This window comes from Corapipo altera, unplaced genomic scaffold (assembly GCF_003945725.1).
Source record: "Corapipo altera isolate COAL_440 unplaced genomic scaffold, ASM394572v1 70, whole genome shotgun sequence".
NCBI lineage: Eukaryota > Metazoa > Chordata > Aves > Passeriformes > Pipridae > Corapipo > Corapipo altera.
Window position 1 is genome coordinate 5,107,168 of NW_020884911.1, and position 20,279 is coordinate 5,127,446.

The following is a 20,279-nucleotide window of genomic DNA, read 5'->3' on the forward strand; positions in this document are numbered from 1 at the left end:
ATCCTTACTTTCAGCTTCCCAAGTCACTTAGTCTCAGCTTGAATTTTAGCTACACATCCAGACAGCAGCACTAGTTGTTACATCAGGGGTTTAGAAGCAAATGGAAAGGAGGAGGTGAAACAAACCCAGGAGACAGCCAAAAGGAAAACATCTTTAAAGCTCCCCTGAATTGGTGACACTTACCTGTTTGTTCCATTTTATGCCTCTGGGTCTCTCTGAAATAGAGAAGAGCAATTATAAAGTGACCCACTTTCCTCCTGTTTAGTGTAAGGAGGAAACAGGGGGAAGGGGAAGAAGGGGAGGAGAGGGAGAGTTGCAAAAGGATAATATCAAAGGGGAGAGAGAAGGGAAAAAAAAAAGGCAAATCCTCACAGAAGGTGGGAGGGTAAATTGTGATGACCCAGTTTAAAGGAAGAGCAGGAACTAGACCTACTAACAGTCAACACCTTCCCACACACTCTAAGGAGATGAAACAGGAAGGGAGAGGATCAAACTCAGGGCTTACAGCACTTCATGGTGCAAAACCATCCCTCCAGGACAAAGTTTATGCAGCTGAAGTCTAACACCAAAAGAAGGACCTCTCCCATCATCTCCTTTACCTGGTTAAGAGAGGGGTGGAGCAACATCCTGGTCGGGATGGAGCAAATCAGGACCAGGTACTAAAAATTAAGGCCCAAAGAACTCAGGCAGTTTGCAGTAGCTGCGGCTCCCTCCCAGGTGAGGCTGGGAGACACATCAAGATGCCAGGGGAATGGACAATCTTTCTCCTTGTAAAGACCCAAGAGGTGGCATCACATGTGCTCAAGTCAGAGGAAATCACTGGACCCGGTGGCATGATCTGACATGGCAGCTGTAGCCTTCATTCTGGTTTGGGGCAGCATCTTCAGGACGTCTTCGTCTGCTGTGGTTGTCACCATTTGCTGTGACAATTGATGAACCTCTAAGTCTGCAGGGGACCCTAAGAGCTGTCTGTTTTCTAGACAGAAACTGGTGTTTGGGAGGAGAAGGGGTGTTCTGGTTTGCTTTACACTTTTGTCTTTTGCCTAAAGATTAGTGATGTTTCTATTTCCCTCTTTCAATCTCATTTACTTCACTCAGTATAATCAGGCACAAGTGGAATGAAGTTGGTACTCGTGCACCACTTCACACCATTCAAAAATGATTAAATAAATACTGTAACAAATACATGTACTGTGTGGTTGACAATTCTAACCATAAAGGAAGGAGTAGCCATACCCTCATCTCCAGGTGGATTATTAAAAATCACAAGCCAGCTTGTTGAATTCATCACAGCTCCACTGATTTCAAAGCCCGTAAACAAAGAGAATTGCAGTTCTCAATTCCAAAAGTCTAGACACAGTTTTAAATTGCCTGTGTTTCCTGTAAACAAGAAATATCCCCCCAAAGCATGACCTTGTTTATTTTAATAAAGTAGGATAGTTTTAAATGAAAAATGGAGTTTAACCTTTACCTTCTGTCTCTCTCACATGCAGAGATACCTGTGTTTATATCCCCTTTCCTCTGTAAAATATAGATCTCTCCTCCTTCTTCTGTTTCCAACATCTTTGTGACTCTCTGCCTAGTGAGACTTGGGCAAAGCCTTCTTCTCATGACAGTTGAGCTTGGCCTAAAACTCCAGTTGGCAAGGTTTTTGGAGACCTCAGACCAGTCCTACCTCCAGGCCAGAATATAATTCCTATTATATTTATAATTATAATAATTATTCCATGATTATGTTGTGAGAACTTCTCCTTTACACATCAGATAATAGATGTTAGATCCTGGCCTTGCTGGAAATGACACAGTCAAACTGGACTGTGTAGCTGTGGGAAGGACCCAGCCAGAGTAGAAGGAGGTGGGGTCAGCAGTGGAGACACAGACTCACCAAATATTTCAGTCCTGCTTGCTCTTTAAGCAACTAGTTGGGAATTGGGTACCAAAATACCTTTGGGGATCTGGAAAGTAATCAGGAAATCAGTGGGGACTCATCTCTGAAGGTTGATGTTAAAATCATATTTTAAATCTCTCTATTTTTGAACATAAGCCTCAGAGGAATCTTGGCTTGGCTTGAAGTGGAGCACCTGATCATAGACAGGTCCTTAAAAAAGCCCACAGCTTAACTGTATATCTAGAGATCCTGAAATTGCAGGGGCGAATCAGGCCCAGCCATTCCCTCAAATTTAATCAGAAGCAGCCTGGGGCACACAGATGCAAGTACCATTGATGGTCAAAATTCAGTAGTTACATAAACAGCAGTGAATGACAGAAAATAACTGGGAGTTCTGCATAAAGGGCTCGATCCTCAAACTATTCTTATCACACGGCCCATAACAGACTAGGGCATGCCTTGGCATCTAAGACTGGAAAATGCAGAAAGTGGAGAGGCTGTGAAATGTTCAGGTCCCAAGCAGGTACATTTTTCCTCTCGTTTTTGCTTTATGCCTAGTTCAGTTCATTTCCCAGCCACATACCTGAGGCATAGATGGGCACTGCTGGGGTAAACAAGATGTTTCCCTCTCTGCTGAGAAAAAAATAAAGAATGGAAATGTCTGAGGAAGCTGGAGGAAATTGAGGCAGACTTTGTGTCACAGCCGGCTCCAGGAGAGCCCAGGAATTAACGTTCAGGACCTGGTGGCACTGTCAGCACTGTGGTGTTTTGCTCACTTAGCTGCCTCACAGCCCAGCTTGGCAGCACCCAGGAGTGTGTGTTGGAGGCTGAGGGTGATGCTGTGACAGCCAGGAAGCTCCCACTGCCCACAGATCTCAAATCATGGCCAAAACAAGGGCTGTTCTTTCCCCCTCTGAACCTGCTGCAGGCTCTGCCTGCTCTGCCCTTTGCTGGCTCCTGGCTGGTAACGTGGGAACCCACATCATGTCCCTCTCCTACAGGAAAGTGTGTTCCCTGTCTCATTATTCATGGGCTGTGCCCACAGGTACCAGTTGTTCAGCCTGCTGAATATTTGCCTGAATAATTAGGAATGAGCTGAATCATTCTTAGACCAAATTCCGGTTTTCTATCTCCTCCTTCCTCATTTGTAGGCTTTGCTTCTCACAGCTCTCCTGAACACAGTGTGAGATGAGTGTTCAAGTACTATGGGATAGAGTAAAAAAAAAAAATCCCCATGTACTTTTTCTTTTTTTCCTTTTTTAAACCATCCTCAAAAGATACTAAAGAATCAGCTAAAATTGCTTAGTAGCACTTATTGCGACAGAAATCCTAGTGCTTTGGTGCAAAAGGCTGCCCCCCTCTGCATCTCCCAGGACAGAGGCATCCGTGTTCCTGAATGACACAGGATATATCCCTTCCCTCACTCAGAATAACTGTAGGAAAGGTAGTTGTTCCTACTAAGCTTATTGGGCGACGGTCGTGATCTCTTTAATGATTCTGTCCTATGTTGTTTTATTAAAATACATGATTTCTGCTGCAGCAGAGCTTGAAAATGAATCTTAAACTGAACACAGTTTTCTCACTGGAAACCTACCTTTTATCCTGCTCCCACTCCCTCCCTGCTTTCTCCTCCTTTTTCCATCCCTTATCCCTCTTTCCCCAAGTTATGCTGCATTTTATTTTGCCTTCACTGCATTTTCCTCCCTGGCTTTTGATAAAAGGAGCCAAATTCATCCCTGCTGGTATCCAATGGGCTGAAATTCTTCTCAAAGGCGTTGTTGGGCTGAATCCAAACCCAGCCAGCATTTTGCAGTGCTGGTGGCTTAGTCAAAACAGCAGTTTATAATTTCTCTTTTCCTTCCCTTATCTACCGTTAAGATGAATTATTAATAAGTACTAGTATTGCTCTCTGAAAAATCATACTTTATTTCAAAACCACCTATCAGACAAGCTGTCTGAGTGAAAATTCCTTTTTAACTTTCCGTGCGTGCTTGGAACTCGCACAATGCGTGCGCACAGACAGCCTGGATTTCAGATCAGGGCTCACTCTGGGATTCCTCCTGCCATCTGCAGTGCTCACCTAACCCAAGCGCTGGGCACGGTTAACCCGTGCGTGAGCCGGCCAGGAAAGGTTTGTTTTTCCGAATTGTCGTTTATGACGCTAAATCTGCTTCCCAATCAGGCTGCTGTTCCAGATCCCTCACCTGGAGCGGAGGGGGGTGGGGGGGAGTGTCTGCACAGCGTTAATCTGATGCTGTTAGTCTGTGTTTACAGCCCTCAAACCTGACAGGTTCCCTCCTTCCCTGCGGTTTCCGTGTGCACAGCTCATTAGATACTCTAATGCAGCAGGAAGCCCCTCTTGCCTGAGAATTCCTTTGTCGTATATTTAGCAAACTTTTGACTGCTTCCCTTCAAATGAGACTGAAGGACATATTTTCGTAGGAGAGGGTGCGACTCACAAAGCACGATCTACAGTCACGTTTTTCTGTGGGGAACTACGGAGCAGGGGAGGAGGAATCACCCGCAGTTCTCTCTCCTTCTCCCCCGCGCTTTCCCTTCCCTCCCCTCCCCGTCCCTCCCCCACGCCCATACAACCATAACACGAGATGAACGCGCTCCAAAATACAGCTGCATCGTCTTCCCTCTCTTCCGGTTTTCCTTGCCTTGGCAAAAGTGGGGGGAGTGGGGGGGGAGAGATATGATGAGGATGGAATTATCGCTAATGCGGGACCGATGTTTTGACTCTGTGTGATCCACAGACTGTTTAGAAAAGCCTGTACCAGGGTGTCGGAGTTAAACACAGCCAGTGCTCGGTTATCGCTCACAGGAGAGGCTCAGACAGGGGAGAGAGAGGCATCTGTAGGACTGGATGGTTCCATAAATGAACGCACTAAGGCTTGTGGAATGACGGGGAAAGGATGACTGATGTTACGAAAGGGAGCATCGCACTTCGGCTGTAATCCCCATCCTTCATTAAATTCCCCATTAAGAGATAAATTTTACAAACATGCACGGTTTTGTATGAAATGAAAGGATTTCCTTCCGATTAGAAATCACACTGGAGACAGCTCCATTTGCTCCAAATTAGGTACGCTCTGAATGAATATTTTAATTAAACCATGATAAATCAGCCAGGCTCTTTCCTGGAACAGAGCTACCGTTTCCCACCTCGGCAGCAGTGGGATGTGTTCACTCTGCTCTGTGAGTGTAGGTGCCCAGGCTTTTGTTTGTTTTTAATTTCTCTCTTTTTTTTAACCTGTCCCTCAAATGATCAGTTACAACACATGCCCCCAGCCATGGATTTCCTTGCGTTTGGCTGCTCTTACTTAGGCGGGAGGAGGAAGGAGAAGGGGATTTAACCAGATTAACACACCCAGACCCCTGGCAGGACGTTCTGAGACATAAAAAGAGGGGAGAAGAAGGAAGAATTCACACATAAAAATAGAAGCCCACGTAGATTGGCCATATATGGAGTACCGGGGACTTCAGAGGGATACCCTCTTCGGACCACCCCTTGGCGGAGGGAATCGCTGCTGCGGGAGGGCCCCTCTCCCCCCTCCCCTGCTCAGCGGCCGCTCTCAGCCCCCTGCCCCGACGCCGGCGGCGGGGAGGCGGCGGCGGGAGGCGGCGGGGCCGGCGGAGCGGTGCGGCGGCGATGACTCAAGCGCGCCCGGCCCGCTCTGCCCCCTCCCGCTCCCCCCGCCGGGGCCGGCTATTAAAAGCTGCTGACGTAGGAGCGGACGGCCATCTTTGATGAGGGCACGGCTCCCGCTCCATTGAAGAAGGAGCCCCGCGGAGGTCAGCAGCGCCTGTCCTTGCCTCCCGTCCAGCTGCCGCGCCGACCCCGCCGCGCCGCGCTCCCATCGGCACAGGTAAAGGTGGGACGCCGCCGCGGGCACCGCCGGTATGAACGGGGGTGGTATCAACGAAATTGAAATTGAAAAAAAAAAAAAAGGATATGTTTAAAGAGGGACCCTTTCGGCTGTTTTTGTCTCCAGCCTCCGGGCTGCTGCGGGCACGGAGGAAGGCAGGGACAGGGAGGTAATTTCGCCCCCAGCCTCATCGCCGGCTGCAGGCAGCCGGGCTGTGCCTCTCGGCCGCGCGGGCAGCAGGAGGCCGGCGGGGAAGGGAAGGTCGGAGGAGAAGGGGAACCAGCGCCATTCCCAGCTCGGAGCGGGAAGAAGGGTGTGCGGGCGCTGTGCGCTGCAGGGCCGGACCGGGCTGTGCCGCCCGGGGCACTGCAGCGCCCGCACCGCGCCGGGGCTGCGGCGGCGCTTCAGCACCGCGGACAGCGCCGGGACCGGGGGAGGGAAACATCCCTGTGTGTTTGTGTGCGCCTGTGTCTGTATACATATATATGTGTGTGTGTGTGTGTTTCTCCCGGTGTGTGTGCGCCTGTGTGTGTCTCTATGTATGTATATATCTCGCTCTCTATCTATACCTCCGTGTGTGTTCAGCACCGCGGAGAGCGGCGCGGGAGCCGTGGCGGAGCCCCCCCGGCGGCAGCGGGGGCGGCCGTGCTGCAGCGCCCTGCGGCTCCGCGCCCCCCGCCCCGGGGCTGCCCCCCCGGACAGACCCCGCCGCGCCGCACGGGACTGGGAAGCGATTCCCCACTCGCTCATTCCAGGACAGGACCGCGGGCAGGAGCAGTTGTGGTTGTGCAGCGAACAGGGCGAAATAAAATTTAAAAAATAATAATAATAAAGGCAAATAGCTTTAGTTCCTGAAAGTAATGGGCGCTTGGCACTTCGGCCCCTCTCCCCGGGAGGTGTTTGTGTAAGGGAAGCCGGGGGGTTACGTAACGCGAAGCCCGCGGGGTCCCTCCGGGGCCGGGCAGTGCCCCCGGGGACCACCGGCCGCCCCCTGGGGCTTCCCCGCGGCGGCTCCGCGCTCCGGCCCCTCGGCGCCGCTGCCCCTCGGGCGCCTCGGGTACTCGGTGCCGCGGGCTCCGGTGCCCCTGTGCGGTGGGGCGGGGGGGCTGAGCTCCGTCCCGGCCCCCCCTCCCCGCTCTCCGCGCTGCGGAGCGGTGCGGAGCCGCCGCCTTATGTAACGCGGGCTGCCCCGTCACGGCTCCTGGCCCCGCTCCCCCGCCGATGTCCCCTCCGCCCGCCCTCCCCGCTCCCCGGCACCGCAGCCTCCCCGAACCCCTCGGTGCGGCGAAGTTGGTAACTTCGCTGCTTTTTCTGCGGGGCGAATAAACAAGAGCAGAAAAGGGGGATTGGGCTGCGTGTCCAGACACTGCGCTGCGTAGCTGCGTCAAAGCGGGGCCGCGGGATCTGCCAGATTTACGTGCTTGGCTTGAATAATTGCTGCCGGTTTCGTTCCCAGCTGAAAAGCGGGGGGTGAGGGGGGGGCTGGTCTGTGGTGCAACCCGGGGGTGGCGGAACAGCCCCACAACCCGTACCCGTCTGCTGCCAGCCCTGGCCGCAGCATCCGCAAGGACATGCCCATCACACACCCCCCATGTCGTCCCAGCTCTGGGCACGGAGCTGCTCCCGCACCGACCACAGCAGCATGAGGATGGTGTGGGGCAGCCACCCCTGTGGGTGGCAAGGGAAGGGATGGAGCCATATGGGAATTGAGTGCTCCGACGGGTGTAGCTATGGGAAGTGATTCTCTCCTAGGCCCCCATCTCCCTGCATGTCTCTGCATCATGGGCACGGACACCAGTCCAGGGAAAAGCAGCAGTGGTTTTCCATTGCTGCTGTGTAGCGCAGAAGGGGTCAGCCAGGAGGTGACCACTGAAGAGTTTGATCCCTCGGATGGGTGCCAAAAAGATAACAGAGGTGACCAAACCAAAGGTGCAGGCAGGCCCGATTTGCAAAAGCAAAAGCTGGAGGCTCCCTCCAAAGTCAGGAGGAGTTGCAGAAACTCAGCATGTTACGAAACAAAATGCAGCTAAATAGCAACCTCCAAAGAAATGCAGCTTAACTTTCTTTCTACAGCTAACTAGAAAATTAAAGTGGCATTTTCAAGAGCACTCAGGACCAGGCTCTGTGTCCACTGAACTCATGGGGGCAGTGAAAGAAAGAACAGCAGAATCCAGCCAGTACTGAACCCTGAAAACACACCTAATGAGATGCAGCTCCAGTTTGCAGATTTATTACACTGGAGGTGGGAGCTGCTTTTCAGATCAAGGGAAAGCTTTTCATTTGTCTCCCTGTGCTTTAGGTAGGGCAACAAATAGCAAGACTGAAGTGCTAAGGCAAAGAAAGCACGATCTGTACCTAATGCTTGCACTGCTTTAACTGAGTGAGGTAACAAAACAAAATACTTTCCTGTCAGCGTGAACAACTTCAGCGATTTTTATGTCTCTGTGTCACAAGGCTACAACTGCTGCATTTATAGCAAGCCTTGGGGAGAAACGGAAAGTATATGGCACGGTGTAGGGTTCGCTTTTTTTAATTATTTCTTCTCTCAGAAATGAAGAGAAGAAACTGTTTTACCTTTGCTTTGGCTTGTTGTCACACAACTACTCTTTTCCTTGTAATTTTTTCTCAAATCTCTGTCATACCTCTTTATAATATAAGGATGGTACTTTCACCTGCACATATTTATACACACACACACACACTCATTTCAGAAATTTCTGGGGTTCTAAGCTGGGTACAACTACAACAAATGCAGACTGACTTTGCAGCTTTCACTGGGCAGAGTGCATTTTTCTGTCTATGGACTTTCATGCCCTGCTACCAATGCAGTCACCTCTGGGCTGGGCCAGTGCCAGGCAAGCTGTAAGAAGAGACTTGTTCAACCGTTTTAGAGTGTCCAACAGAGACAAGAATAATGCTTTGCTTGAGAGCTGCAGCAGGATGCAGATCTCAGGCAGATCAGGATTACCTCTAGGAAGCTGGACTTTGGAGCAAGCACCAGGGCTCATATATTTACTCCTGGGAGTGCTGGATACAGTTTGTTGAGGCCATAAGTTGTCAAAGAATAGTTTATTATTTTTTAACCCATTATTTTTGAGCCTTCAGTGATATCTTTAACTCTGACTTTCTTGCCTACTGACCTTGCAGATTTAGCTTGCTGCATCATATTGCAACCAGCAGTTCTCCAAAACACACAAGTGATATTCCTAGTTCTTGTCTGTCACCCCCTTGTTACTCCCTCCACAAATGCTTAGATACACACACTCCCACCAGCAAAATCTGCCTCTCATCAGATCACAGTTTTCAATATGCTGTCCCACATCCCACTAAATTTTCTAGGACTTTCCTTTCCACCGAGCACAAAGACAAGTCAACTTCATAGGCTCAAAATATTTCTTCTTGCTTTGTGATGGCCCCATGGCTGACACTGTGAGACTCAGAAGTGGAATTGAATGGCTTAGGGAAAGTGTTTGAACTACTTGCCCTGTTATTTTAGAAGGAAATTTACCTTTGCCTTTAAGTCTTTCATTTTGCTCACTTGCTATTTTCCCGTCTTTGTGCTGAGCTACAATCCTCTTTTGATTCCTGCTGAAGACCACCAGGATGAAAGGCACACAAACTCAGACATTAGGACCCTGATGATTGTTGACTTCTGATTTTGATTATTCCAAGGAGTCTAATCCAAAGCAGTTGAAAACAAGGAAAACACTTCCCTGCACATCATTCTGTGGGACTTGCAATGGAACATTGAGCAGTTTAGGTTTTTCAGAGGGAAACAAGTGCTGTGTACATGTTCCCTCTGGAATATACTGGCACTCAGTAGTTCTAAAGAGAATCCAATCATTGCATTATAACCTTTTTGTTTTCTTTCTTTCTTTTTCTTTTAATAATGAGAGACATGGTATCTTATCTTCCTCACTGGAAAAAGCTGAATTCTACTACAAGCACAGGGAGGAGAAGAAGGAAATACCAAGTAATTAATCATGGCTGTTCCTGGCCTTTGAAAGCTGAAAGTTATTGCTGACCAATCTGTGCTCTGCTTGGCTATTGAATAGATTTTTAATTTTTTTTTTTCAGAGCTAACAATGCTCTATTTCACTTTTTTTTGAATGGGATTTAACTTATTATTGGGCCCCATTGTTAATTAGTGTGATTAGCATAACTGAGTGCTGTGCTACACCACAGGCAGATAAGCTCCCAAGCTGGGGCTCCCCATTCATGTTTTAAACCCAAAATGGGTGTATTTGCTGAAGGAGCAGCTCTTCTAAAAATAGAAGTCACTTGAAATGCCATTCCCCCCCAACCCTATTTTTCACCAGCTTGGTTCCATTGTCAGAGCTCCTCACAGCTGAGGCTCACACAGTCACTCTGCCTCAGAAACGGTGACACTGAGCAGTGATGAGGCAGTGGAGGAGGAATCCTGCACGTTGTGCCTCTATTTCAGGTTGGGTTCTGCTGCACTCTGCTGGTACATAACACCAGCAGAACTTTTTATGTGGTGTAAAACCCAGCACACAGCTGAGTTTTACCTCAGTGCAGAAAAAGTCAGAAATTCCTAGCAGTAAACATTTGTTTTTCTTTTAAGCTGGGAAGTCGTGGGAGGTTTTCCTGCATTCCAATAAATACACAGGAAAATGATGCTTCCTCCATCAAGTTTTTTAAGGCAATATTCTTAGTGTTTGAGGCATAGTATTGGTAGAGTAGAAGTATAAAAGAAAGCAAAGCTGAGTCTCACTGTACATGTTTTTAAAAGAGAAAGAGGGGAATTGCTCTTATATGTTTTCATTTTAATTATAGTGTTCTTTGTGCTTTTGATATAACAAAGTTATTGTGCCAGAGTTTACTGGTAGAATCCATGAACAAAATTATAGTTATCATAGCCTGTGTCAGTGCTAACAACTCAAATTTATATCCTAGATATTACAAAACGATGCTCCATGTAGGTGACTTTTGCAATTAATGCAAGATTTGCTATATTTTACTCAAAACCTACCAGTTAACAGTGAGATGCACACACAAGGCACTGCAGAGTGCTTGGTAGGGCACGTTTGTAATTTTACATTGATCACTTCCATCTCCCACCTTTTCTCAGTAGTATTCCCACTCTGAAAACCCCAGGCAGCAAATCTCCAAAGGCTTTCACAGTCACTAGCCTGTCAAACAGACTAGAAGACTGAAGTGAAGAGGATCTAAAGGCTCTGTTCACTTCACAGCTCTGGTGTTTGTCATGATGTATTTATTTGTTATATTTACTCTCCACCCAAAGGAGAGGAATTCTGATTCTGAATTGCAATACAGTTGTAGCAGAAGTAGTAATTTTGTTTTTCCTTTTGTATAAACCAGTTATTTGGAAGATGTGCCAGCCTTTCCTTTGGTTCTTTTTACCTCTCCTGAAAATTATAGTTCCCAGTGGAACTGTGCAGATGCCAGTTCCTTAATCTGCCTTACAGAGGTAAATATATTTCCTCCAGCTACTCTAAAAAATTTCACGAAACAAAAGTATACTTCAGTAGAGCTGATCTGTCAAAATAGTGTTCCCATTCATTGATTCTTTTTTTAAACAGGAACAGAAGCCTTCCATGCATATTTAAGCATCTTTTAAAATAAAAGATCCTAAAATTAGCTTCACCATGCTTTAAATGCAAATGAAAGTTTTCTTTCTCCTCCCTGCTGTAGTATTTTTTGGTTCAGTCTGGTCCTCATTCACATCCTTAGGCACCTCAGCGTTCACCCCAAAGGGATTTAGCCAAGCTTGCATTCCTGCAGGCACCAGGGAATTGCTGTTTCATTGAGCCCAGCGCTGCTCCTCCCTGGAGCCTCTGCACCATCCGTGCACACGTGGACACAAACCTCCCCGAGCTCAGGGCTGACCCCGACAGCCACTGACATTGTTAGCAGAGAAATTTCTGTTCTCTGTTTATTAGGCACAGACATCTCTTAGGAATAATTTGTTCTTGCAGAGAATGGTAAAAGGCTCTTGCAATTTGTTGAACTGGAGAAGTTCAGTAACATCTGAACCTCAGATGTTGTGGGTTGGTGATTAAAACACTGGGGCTGCACCCAAAACATCTGCATTCATGTGCAAGTATCACACATTACATAAATTTAATAATTTGTCAAGTGCCTCAATTACCTCCATCCACACAAGAAAAAACTGAGATTAGAACAACAACTAGTTTGCATTCAGCTTCAGATGTAGGATAAGTATCTCCTACCTTTGGAAAGATATTTTTATGTCTATTAGGGCATAGCATTTTACACTGCCTGGGGGTGGTGATGTAAAAATTAATACCCCTAAAATGCAATCCTCCCTAAAAAGGTGGTTATCATTTACTTATCATTTGAGGGGGTGCTACACATGATTATCACCTTCAGGTTAGTAAAAGGCTTGGCTGGAAGGTGCCATATAAACCCAAATTTTTAGTATTGCATTCATGATAATAATGGAAGAAAGAGATCTCAGACCAGAAGGTAGGTGCAACATTCACACTTTTGATCATTCATAACACATGACCAGGAGTTTGCCAGAGCTGTGCTTTTTACCAGAGCTGCATTAGGGCTGCAGGGGAGAGTGGGGTTGAATTCTCTCCCTTCAACAGCACCGGTTCTGAGCTGGTAGCACAGCAGCTGAATATACAGCCAGGGTACATTTTGTGAGTATTTGAGCATTTCAGCCAAACATTTGCTTTTCTGGAGAGTATTTACGTGAGTGACACTCAGGTGTGTGAAAAGCCCTCAAGAAACAAAGTAAGGTGTGGGAACCCAATTATTTGCTCAGCTGGACAGAGACAGGTACTGCTTGCCTGGCCTTTGGAAGGATTTCCTACAGGTTTTTTTGCCATTGAAAACATGTTCTTGGGATATGGGGTTTGCAATTCCTGAAAACGGATGTCTTCTGTTGTACCAGCGGCAGGAGCAAGAGGCAGGAAGGTCAACAGCAGCCAAGTGTTTTAAGATGGCGCTTGGCGAATGCGCGGAGGGGATTATGTGACGTAGCTGTTGGTGGTCACGGGAGACTAGACTTGATGAGTCTCTTCAAGTCTGATTTTCCTAAGAGGTTTTCTTATTCAAGAAAAGAAAAAAGAGAGGAGGGAAAAAAAAATAAAGGCCTGGATGGTTCTTTGCTGTGGCGGAGCCCTGTCGGTTTAGTTCATTTTAGAGACAGCACGGCAAGAGACAGTGGAAAAAACCCTCGAGGCGCCAGGAATGCACTAAGTGGAATTGAAAATGCTCTAGACTGCCTTTGTAATGCAACAGTAGGGCCATCTGCAGGCTTTAGATTTTCAAAGGGGTTTTATTATTTTAAACCATTGTGTCGTCTAGTTCCCCTTTTCTTAATTGACTGCTCCAAATAGTACAAAATAGCTGCTCCTGAAGCAACTTGCAGGCTCTGAAGATCATTTTGTAAGCCCTGTAAACAAGAACAGGTGTGTACTTCTAACAGGCTGACAAATAAGAACACCAGAGAGCTGCAGACGTCACAAAAAAAAGGTGTTATCTACTGTAGTACCCCAATTTCCAGATTAGTGCCCAGGGCATTTAAGGTTACAGTATTAAGCAGGCTGATAGATGGTAGCACGTGACAGAAGAGCAAAGCAGCATCCCTCATCCTCTGGAGGCCTCAGTAACTACACTGCCTTTTTGGTTCTTGGAGTTTGAGGTCTCCTCCCAGTCCTACCTCAGCTTACCCAGCCTCAGCTCTCTACTCTCATCATATTCTCCAGATGCTCTGAGGGAAACCACCTTCTCAAGGGATGGAGATGTGAAGAAAGATTCCTTTCAGCTCCATTCAGGACAGGGGGCTTGGTGTGCTGGTACGGACAGACAAGGCATTACAGGGAATGGGCCACCCAGAACACAAAGGGACAGAAGGGAAAGAGTAGGAAGACAGGAACACAGGACAGGTGGAGGTGAAGAGCTAACTCCAGTTAGCTCCCTCAGCTGCAAGGACCGCAGAGCTTCCCTCTCTTTGGACTCGTTCACTGAGTGACCCACCAGTGAACTGAACATCCCACAGGCTACAGGGCTTCTCCATATTAACTGCTTCTCCAGCAGTACAGTTTATCCAGTTTTGATTTCAAAAATTGCCCACAGTAAAGAATGTGACAATATATGGTTTTTAATTGAACAGTAAAATCCAATAAATTCTTTATTGTGGATGCAACCATTTATCTGCAAAGTTATTAAACTGTTAGTGAGATTGATGAGCAGCTCTCCTGCTGCCATACTGTGATTTTCCCATGGTTATTCCTATTCCTTTATGGAGTAATGTTTGTTTTCCTCTTTAGAGTTCGTATTCTTAAGTGCCCCATTCTTTCCCAATCAGGATCCCACTATATTTTTTTCTTTCCTTGCCCCCAGAAAGCCTTTACTTGCACACAGAAGATTATTTACAAAACTTTTAAAAGATTGCCCAGCCTGGCAGGTGAAGAGATAAGACCCTGATCCAATGGCCAGGACACACTCCGTGATGCTGGAGATCAGATGTTCAAGCGCACAATGTGAGACTCCAGAGCTGTTTACAGATTTGTTTCCTTACCTTCTGTTTGGGGTCTAGTCTCTTTTTGTGGTGACATTTCCAAGAAATGTATCATACACTCAGCTGTTCTCCAGACAACCTCTCTTTGCATTCATGCCCGCAGCCAGAATCTATTTCTCAAAACAATGAACTTCCTGTAGTAGAGAAGTCAGAGACCTTTCAAAATTTAACCAGGCTTTCCAGTATTGTAAAACACAGTAGGCCAAATCCTGGGCTTAGAAGGGCTACTTTTATCTTAACCAAAAAAATGATCCACTGAACCAGTAAAGCTGAAGGAGGGGAGAAGAGGATAAAAGTGAGAATAAAATAACTAGGGAAATGAAAAAAACCCCCACAAACCCAAACACACAAAAAAGACAAAACCCAGCAGACTAAAATAAGAGAAAGGACAGGATAGACTTTTTGATTAATTCTCTTTCTTGCTGTTCTTTGCGTATCAGCACACCAACGACTGATATCAAGAGACTTACATCAATACTCAAGTTTTTGATAGAGACATTTTAAAGGTGCCTTAAGTGTTAGGTTATAAAACAGTCTCACTCTTGATGTCCAGTCTGCATCCCTTTAGCAGCCACAGCCTTCTGGTCAATCTTTACGTTTCACAAGGCAGAGGGGGTGCAGAGGTGCCCCCTAACTCCCAATCTTAGTCTTACAGACACACACAGACACCAGGGTGGCAGAATCTGTGAGAACTGTCCCCCTGTAGTGTCTCAGAGGCAAACAGCTGAGCAAAAGGATAACAACTGCTATCCACTCACTGTGGTATTTGAGACGTGCACTTGCTCTGCAGCACTTCCACTGAAAATAAAAGCAAATCAGTGTTTGTGATATTGTAAGGCAAAGCCCAGACCTCTTCCTTTTTTTTTTTTTTTTTTTTTGCTAGAAAGCCTAAAAAAGGCACTCTTTTCAAGCGTGTTAGAAATAGAAGGCTGTTTTAGAAGAGACATGAAGTTATCAGTGCAAATTAATAGCGCCAGATGGGGGGTTAAATTACTGCCTCACAGCTGAAGACATGAGAGTGAATGAAAGCAGTAGACTATAAAAAGGGCATCATCAGAAGTGATGAGATCCCACTGCGAGGTGGGATTTGTGAAAGCCGTGCTTGTAAGCAGTTGCTCAGATGAATGGTTTTATGGGCTGGAGTGAGGGAGGGAAAGGAACAAAGTCATTTTGAAGATCATGTCTCCCAGTTTACTGCTTTGTTTGGGACGAGCTTGTCCAGCAGGACAAGCTGCAATTAAATATTGTAGAGCTTGATGTCCTGAGCTGGCACACAGGGCAGAGGAGCTCGGCTGAGCAGCCAGAGAAATGTGGCTGTGGAGTGGGTTTGCATGGCAAGGTTTGGGGGGGATATAGGGGTGGCTTCTGTGAGAAGCTGCCAGAAGCTTCCCTGGGTTCAGTGGAGTCAGCGCCAGCCAGCTCCAAAATGGAGCCATGAGTGGCAGTGGTGGAGCCTCTGGGATAACAGGTTTAAGAAGAGGAAAAAACCCCTGTGCAACAGCAATTGCAGCTGGAGAGAGGACTGAGAACATGGGAGAAGAACAGCTCTGCAGACACCAAGGCTGGGGAAGAACGAGGGGGTACTTCAGGTGCTGGAGATTCCCTCATAGCCTGTGGTGCAGACCATGGTGAAGAAGGATGTTCCCCTTCAGCCCATGCAGGTCCATGGGAGAGGAGAGATCCACCTGCAGCCCTTGGAGGACCCCACACTGGAGCAAGTGGATGCCCAAAGGAGGCTGTGACTCTGTGGGAAGCCTGTGCTGGAGCAGGCTCTTGGCAGGAGCTGAGCAGGCTTGCTGGCAGGACTTGTGATCCCGTGGGGGACCTGCACTGGAGCAGCCTGTTCCTGAAGGACTGACCCTGTGGAAAGGGACCCACTCTGGAGCAGCCTGTTCCTAAAGGACTGACCCCATGCTGGCGCAGTTCCTGAACAACTGCAGCTTGTAGGAAGGAACCAGCTGGAGAATTTAATGGAGGACTGTCTCCCATGAGAGGGACCCCACACTGGAGCAAGGGAGGAGTGTGAGGATTCTCCTGCTGAGAGGGAAGGAGACACAGTCAATATGTGATAAACTGACCACAGCCCTCATTCCCTGTCCCTCTGCATCGCTGGGGGGAGGAGGCAGAGGTTTGGGAGTACAGCTGGGCCCAGGAAGGAGGGAGGGGTAGGAAGAAGGTGTTTTAAGATTTGGTTTTATTTATCATTATCCTACTCTGATTTGATTGGTAATAAATCAAATAACTTTCCCCATGCTGGGTCTGTTTTGCCTGTGACAGTAATTCCTGTCTGATCTCCCTGTCCCTATCTCAGCCCACAAGCCTTTTGTTATATTTTCTCTCCCCTGTCCAGCTGAGGAGGGGAGTGACAGAGTGGCTTTGGTGAGCACCTGGTGTCCAGCCAGGGTCAACCCCCCACAGGCTGTTGAGCTGGGACAGCACTATCTGAGTCAGCTTCCAGAGCAACAGGGAGCTTTGCCAGGAAAACTCCAGGGTTAAGGGTGTTGTTACTGAAAAAGTGGCAGTTCTTACACTAAGAAAGCAATTCTTCAATATAGGTCTTTCTCAAAACTTTTCAGTGGAAGAGGAAGGTTTGTTTGGTCATAATTGAGCACTTTTTCACTCTCTGGACACAGTAACCAAGGACCCTATTCAAGAAAAAAACGTCTTGAGCGCAAACAGGAGCTGCTGTGTTACAAGGAGGACATGCTTTGGAGCTGCTCCTCCTTTCTGAGGGAAGTGCAGTGTGCAAGTGGAGCAAACAGTGCAGAAGAGAGGCTCAGGAAGCATTGAATGCCATTCTTCTTGTGCCCTAAGAAAACAGGGCTGCCACTGTGGTCTTTGCATGACACAACCAAGAGCACGACCCCTCCCTGAATCTCAGGGTTAACAGTGATTTAATTCTCACTGAGAAACTCAGCAGAAAGTCACATCTATACAAACATCCTGTGGATTATACAGGGCAGGAATGTATTGTATTCTATAAAACCCTGAACAGGGCTCCTGTAATAGGAATTTTGTTATGAATCACCGGGTGTCTAAAGGAGAACTTGGTCAGGTCCTGTCTCCAGCACGGCAGAGCAGAACTGACTCACCTCCACTGAATCAGTTCTTTAAGTCCAAAACAGAGGCAAGGCTGAAAAAAGTGGCTCATCAGCACCTCAGCAGTCACGTGGCTGAGATCCTCTCAAGGTATGACGCAGTTCAAGAAGTAAGAGAATAATTTGCAACAAACCAATTATATAGTGAAATCCCTGCCATTTTTCCATGTTCTGGGAATGCTCACTGCAAATTTCGATTATTCTTGACTTCATGGCTGAAATGGTTTGATGAATCTTTTCTTGGAAAATAATTGCTAGATCTTCAGGCTGCTCATTGCACATATTCAAGGCTTGACCTGTCCTGCATTCCTTCCATTTCGTACCCAGGGCTTCCTGCTCCCTTACTGAGTGTGCAAGGGATGCAGACGAATATTCTTAACTAAGTATTTCAAAAAGTGATGTTTTGGCAAGCATTTGTTCCAAGTAATTTTACCCACAAGATTTTTAACAGGAATCTTAACAGAGGCACATGAAATAATGCCATTTTGAGGCCATTAAAAGTGCAGAATTGCAGCTGGATATATGTTGTTCCTGTTTCCTCAGCTGAGTTGTCATATTCACCTCTGCAGAAATAGCAACTGTCACAGCAACAGTCACAAGAGATGCAGCCTGCAGAGAATCACATTGAGGAAAAAAGAATATCTGGGACAGTGATTTAGCTTGTCTGGATTATAACGTTCCTCATAGATGCTTTAGCATTGTTAAAAGTCATCCTAAAGGAAGATGACAGGCTGTTCAAGCCTGCCAGGAGTAACACAGAGGAACAAATAGCTACTTCAGGAAGGCTAATATAGTATTATACAGGAAAAATCCTAAGCAAGTTCCTGGGAATGCTGGAACAAGAACATTCGACCTGGATTTTAGAAAATCCCTTTCTGTGCTGCCATATGTTGGAATATGAGGAAGAGCCACGAAACTGGCTTTGAACCAGTGAGGTGTAAAAAGTTTTTGGTGGCTGGGTGACAGGCTCATTTTCACAAGCTCGTGGTCACTCTGAGAAGGGACATAGCAAACAAGATGCAGGGGATCAAAGAAAATAGAAAGTCCATCTTGAGCCAGGAGTGGATTGTTTTGAGCTGAGTTAGAGATGTGACTATTTAAAAAATTTTAACAGGACTGCCAGGACCTGTCTCTCTTCAAAGGAAAAGAAGACAAATGCATGTGGACTTGTGGGGGTCAGCAGCAATCTGGCATTATTTGAGCAAATGAAACACACTGCAGGACTGCCAAATCCAGATGGACCAAAGGGGAATGTCCAGATGTAACTGCAGATGTCAGAGGAAATTAAGCCGCTCACTTGTGCTTGTGATTCAAGAAGTTCCATTTCTAGGTCAGATGACAGTTTAGTTGGCCATTAAAGCAAACATCTCTGACTTCCCTTGAAGTTTTCTGCCTAGAACACATAAAAAAAGCAAAGGACAAGTGCCTTTGCTTTTTATGGGAAGCACATTGTAAAGCCATGTGAAGGATTACACTTAGGGAGGTAAACAATGAACTAAGGAAACAAGTTCTTAAAGGATGGGGTTCTTTAATACTCAATAAAAAAGACAAATTGAAAGAAGACTTTCAAATATTTCCTGTCACTGTGAAAGCCAATATTGCCAGTTTTGCATGTGTGAAAATGTAAATACAATTATTGTTGTTTGTGGTTAATTAGATTTTTGAGTAAACTACCAGTAAAGTTTATTCATCTATGCTGTTGTTGTGTCCTGTTGAATGATATCCTGGTATAGTTGTGAAATATGGGTCAATGAGGGATGAATTGTTTGTTTAATAAATCAGACCAGCAAGGAATATAGAAATATTTTTAATCAATGCTGTTGAAATTAATTTGTTTCAAAATTCAATCACCTCATTCTGTATAAATATCTCCATTACTGCTTAAACTACTTAGTATTTCTCATAGGAGGAGATGTCAATTACATGGAAAGCTCAGAATGGAAAATATTGGGCAGAAATTCAGTATTTTAGATGAGAAATGTTATCATTTTTTTACCTATTCCAATATCAGAGATATCAGGACTTCCCTCCAGAAGTAACATAACCTGTAGCATCTGATTTAGTAGCTGGCTAACTACAGATTGTACAGAATGTGTGACAAGGTAGTCAGATCCCCAGGCAGTGAAGACAGGCCTTGGATTTGCTAGAGGAAAGGAAAGGAATCATTTTTGTCAAAGCTTTGAAAAGGATAAGAGTAATTTTTAGAAATAAATATTTGCATCCTTTTTTTCCGTCATATTCTGCAAAACTTCCATTTACGTAAGAAATGAAGAGTTTTAATCTTCTTAGTAAGCTTTTTGATCATTATTTGGTTAGTTTATACAGTCAGTATATTGCACATTCCGAATGAAATGGGAAACTTTTTATTGTTTCTTTGCTTACGTGTGTCAGTCTCTGCGTCTGGCACGAGTTTGGTTCAGCTCCTGCCAAAGAGTCTGTACTGATGAATGACATTTGTTCTATTGTTTAGTCCAAACCCCCCTAACGCACTTAGGCTGATTATAGACTTCAGAGCCAGGACACACTGACATACAATCAGAACTGGAGGGAGAAGGGGACAAAGTTTCTTTGTTTGTGCTCTGGGGATGTTAAAAAAGCCTTTATAGCCTCAGACAGAAATGTAGTGGAAGTGGGAAATGTTTACACCTCATTTTTGGATGAGATGAAGAAGATGAAGACTAATTTGGGCTTCTCATGGCTCAGCCATTTCTGGAGATGATGCATCAGATGTCTGGGATAATATGGAAGCTGTGGTTGTCAGCCTCTAATGCAGGTTCCTGTCTCTTCTGGAAGTGACATTAAACAAAATATATGGCCTTGAAATTTATATTGTTTGGAATAGCAGGTGCTGTCCAGTGTTCAGAAAGAAGGATCTCTTTTAC

The 20,279-nt window shown here is 46.2% G+C and overlaps 1 protein-coding gene across 2 annotated transcripts in view; it reads left to right on the forward strand.

The window, feature by feature from the left end:
* Nucleotides 1-5,624: 5,624 nt before the first annotated feature.
* SNAP25 (synaptosome associated protein 25) overlaps nucleotides 5,625-20,279 on the forward strand; it is a 59,775-nt gene continuing 45,120 nt past the window's right edge. The window contains exon 1 of one of the 2 annotated variants that reach the window (XM_027653878.1): nucleotides 5,625-5,760. The gene's annotated coding sequence lies outside the window, so the exon portion shown is untranslated. The remainder of the gene's footprint in view (nucleotides 5,761-20,279) is intronic. The other variant, XM_027653877.1, reaches the window with a different exon arrangement.